Source organism: Triticum dicoccoides, chromosome 6A (assembly GCF_002162155.2).
Source record: "Triticum dicoccoides isolate Atlit2015 ecotype Zavitan chromosome 6A, WEW_v2.0, whole genome shotgun sequence".
NCBI lineage: Eukaryota > Viridiplantae > Streptophyta > Magnoliopsida > Poales > Poaceae > Triticum > Triticum dicoccoides.
The window spans coordinates 356027058-356031016 of NC_041390.1; positions in this window are offsets into that span (position 1 = coordinate 356027058).

Sequence of the window (3959 nt, forward strand, 5' to 3'; positions counted from 1 at the left end):
CCTCTTTTGTGTCTTGACGTAGGGCCCAAGTATCCCGGGTCTTGTTTGTTGAGAAAATCACGTTCCCGAAGGTTTCATTCCGTTTGGACTCCGTTTGATATTCCTTTTCTTCGAAACCCTAAAACATGCAAAAAACAATAATTCTGGGCTGGGCCTCCGGTTAATAGGTTAGTCCCAAAAATAATATAAATGTGGATATTAAATCCCAATAATGTCCAAAACAGTAGATAATATAGCATGGAGCAATAAAAAATTATAGATACACTGGAGACGTATCGGGATCACATCATTAGAGAATGATGTGATTGACTTGACCCATCTGTTAGCTTAGCACTTTGATCGTTTAGTTTACTGCTATTGCTTTCTCCATAACTTATACATGTTCCTATGACTATGAGATTATGCAACTCCCGAATACTTGAGGAACACTTAGTGTGCTATCAAATGTCACAACGTAATTGGGTGACTATAAAGATGCTCTACAGGTGTCTCCGATGGTGTTTGTTGAGTTGGCATAGATCGAGATTAGGATTTGTCACTCTGTGTATCGGAGAGGTATCTCTGGGTCCTCTCGGTAATGCACATCACTATAGGCCTTGCAATCAATGTGACTAATGAGTTAGTTATGGGATGTTGCATTACGGAACGAGTAAATAGACTTGCCGGTAACGAGATTGAACTAAGTATTGAGATACCGACGATCAAATCTCAGGCAAGTAACATACCGATGACAAAGGGAACAACGTATGTTGTTATGCGGTTTGACCGATAAAGATCTTCCTAGAATATGTAGGAACCAATATGAGTATCCAGGTTCTGCTATTTGTTATTGACCGAAGATGAGTCTCGGTCATGTCTACATAGTTCTCGAACCCTTAGGGTGCGCACGCTTAACGTTCGGTGACGATCGATACTATGAGTTTACGTGTTTTGATGTACCGAAGGTAGTTCAGAGTCCCAGATGTGATCACGGACATGACGAGGAGTCTCAGAATGATCGAGACATAAAGATTGATATATTGGACGGCTATGTTCGGACACCGGAAGTGTTCTTGGAGGTTTCAAATAAAATCAGAGTGCCAGAGGGTTACCGGAACCCCCTGGGAAGTTATTGGGCCCTTAGTGGGCTTTAGGGGAGAGAGAGAGAGGGCAGAAGCCACGAGGTGGCGCCCCCCAAGGGAGTCCGAATTGGACTAGGGGAGGGGGCGCGACCCCTCTTTCCCTCTCCTTCCTTCCCCCTCCTAGTAGGACTACGAAAGGAGGAATCCTACTCCTACTAGGAGGAGGATTTCTCCCCCTTGGCGTGCCCTCTAGGGCCGGCCGGCCTCCTCCTCCCCTCCTTTATACACGGCGGAGGGGGGCACCCCATAGACACAGAAGTTGATTGTTTAGCCGTGTGCGGTGCCCCCCTCCACAGATTTCCACCTCGGTCATATCGTCGTAGTGCTTAGGCGAAGCCCTGCGTCGGTAACTTCATCATCACCGTCATCACGCCGTCATGCTGACGAAACTCTCCCTCGACCTCCACTGGATCTAAAGTTCGTGGGACGTCACCGAGCTGAATGTGTGCAGATCGCGGAGGTGCCGTACCTTCGGTACTAGGATCAGTCGGATCGTGAAGACGTACGACTACATCAACCGCGTTGTCATAACGTTTCCGCTTACGGTCTACGAGGGTATGTAGACAACACTCTATCCCCTCTCGTTCTATGCATCACCTAGATGGATCTTGCGTGTGCGTAGGATTTTTTTTGAAATTACTGCGTTCCCCAATAGTGGCATCCGAGCCAGGTCTATGCATAGATGTTATATGCATGAGTAGAACACAAAGGAGTTGTGGGCGTGGGTATATACATATTGCTTGCCATCACTAGTTGATTCTTGATTCAGCGATATTGTTGGATGAAGCGGCTCAGACCGGCATTACGCGTATGCTTATGCGAGACTGGTTCTACCGACGTGCTTCGCACACAGGAGGCTAGTGGGTGTCAGTTTCTCCAACTTTGGTTGAATTGGATTCAATGAACATGGTTCTTTCTGAAGATCAAAAATCAATCACTATAACGCATTGTGGTTTTTGATGCGTAGGTAAGAATGGTTCTTGCTAAGCCCGTAGCAGCCACGTAAAACTTGCAAGAACAAAGTAGAGGATGTCTAACTTGCTTTTGTAGGGCATGTTGTGATGTGATATTGTCAAGAGATGTTGCTAAATTTTATTGTATCAGATGATCATGTTTTGTAATAGAGTTATCGGCAACTGGCAGGAGCCATATGGTTGTTGCTTTATTGTATGAAATGCAATCGCCATGTAATTGCTTTACTTTATCACTAAGCGGTAGCGATAGTCGTAGAGGCAATAGTTGGTGAGACGACAACGATGCTTCGATGGAGATCAAGGTGTCAAGCTGGTGACGATGGTGATCATGACGGTGCTTTGGAGATGGAGATCAAAGGCACAAGATGATGATGGCCATATCATATCACTTATATTGATTGCATGTGTTGTTTATCCTTTATGCATCTTATTCTGCTTAGTTCGGCGGTAGCATTATAAGATGATCTCTCACTAAATTTCAAGGTACAAGTGTTCTCCCTGAGTATGCACCGTTGCTACAGTCTGTTGTGCCGAGACACCACGTGATGATCCGGTGTGATAAGCTCTACGTTCACATACAACAGGTGCAAGCCATTTTTGCACACGTAGAATACTCGGGTTAAACTTGACGAGCCTAGCATATGCATATATGGCCTCGGAACACTGAGACCGAAAGGTCGAGCGTGAATCATATAGTAGATATGATCAACATAGTGATGTTCACCATTGAAAACTACTCCATCTCACGTGATGATCGGACATGGTTTAGTTGATATGGATCACGTGATCACTTAGATGATTAGAGGGATGTCTATCTAAGTGTGAGTTCTTTAGTAATATGATTAATTGAACTTTAATTTATCATGAACTTAGTACCTGATAGTATTTTGCATGTCTATGTTGTTGTAGGTAGATGGCCCGTGCTGTTGTTCCGTTGAATTTTAATGCATTCCTAGAGAAAGCTAAGTTGAAAGATGATGGTAGCAATTACACGGACTGGGTCCGTAACTTGAGGATTATCCTCATTGTTGCATAGAAGGATTACGTCCTAGAAGCACCGCTAGGTGACAAACCCGCTGCAGGAGCAACACCAGATGTTATGAACGTCTGGTAGAGCAAAACTGATGACTACTCGATAGTTTAGTGTGCCATCCTTTATGGCTTAGAACCGGGACTTCAACAACGTTTTGAACGTCATGGAGCATATGAGATGTTCCAGGAGTTTTGAAGTTAATATTTCAAGCAAATGCCTGGATTGAGAGATATGAAGTCTCCAATAAGTTCTACAGCTGCAAAATGGAGGAGAATAGTTCTGTCAGTGAACATATACTCAGAATGTCTGGGTACCACAACCACTTGACTCAGCTGGGAGTTAATCTTCCTAACGATAGTGTCATTGACAGATTTCTTCAATCACTGCCACCAAGCTACAAGAGCTTCGTGATGAACTATAATATGCAAGGGATGGATAAGACAATTCCCGAGCTCTTCGCAATGCTAAAGGCCACGGAGGTAGAAATCAAGAAGGAGCATCAAGTATTGATGGTCAACAAGACCACCAGTTTCAAGAAAAAGGGTAAAGGGAAGAAGGGGAACTTCAAGAAGAACGACAAACAAGTTGCTGCTCAAGTGAAGAAGCCCAAGTCTGGACCTAAGCCTGAGACTAAGTGCTTCTACTACAAAGGGACTAGTCACTGGAAGCGGAACTGCCCCAAGTATTTGGCGGATAAGAAGGATGACAAAGTGAAAGGTATATCTGATTGTATTTTGCTTGTCTATGTTGATTGTAGATAGATGGCTCGTGCTGTTGTTCCGTTGAATTTTAATGCGTTCCTTGAGAAAGCAAAGTTGAAAGATGATGGTA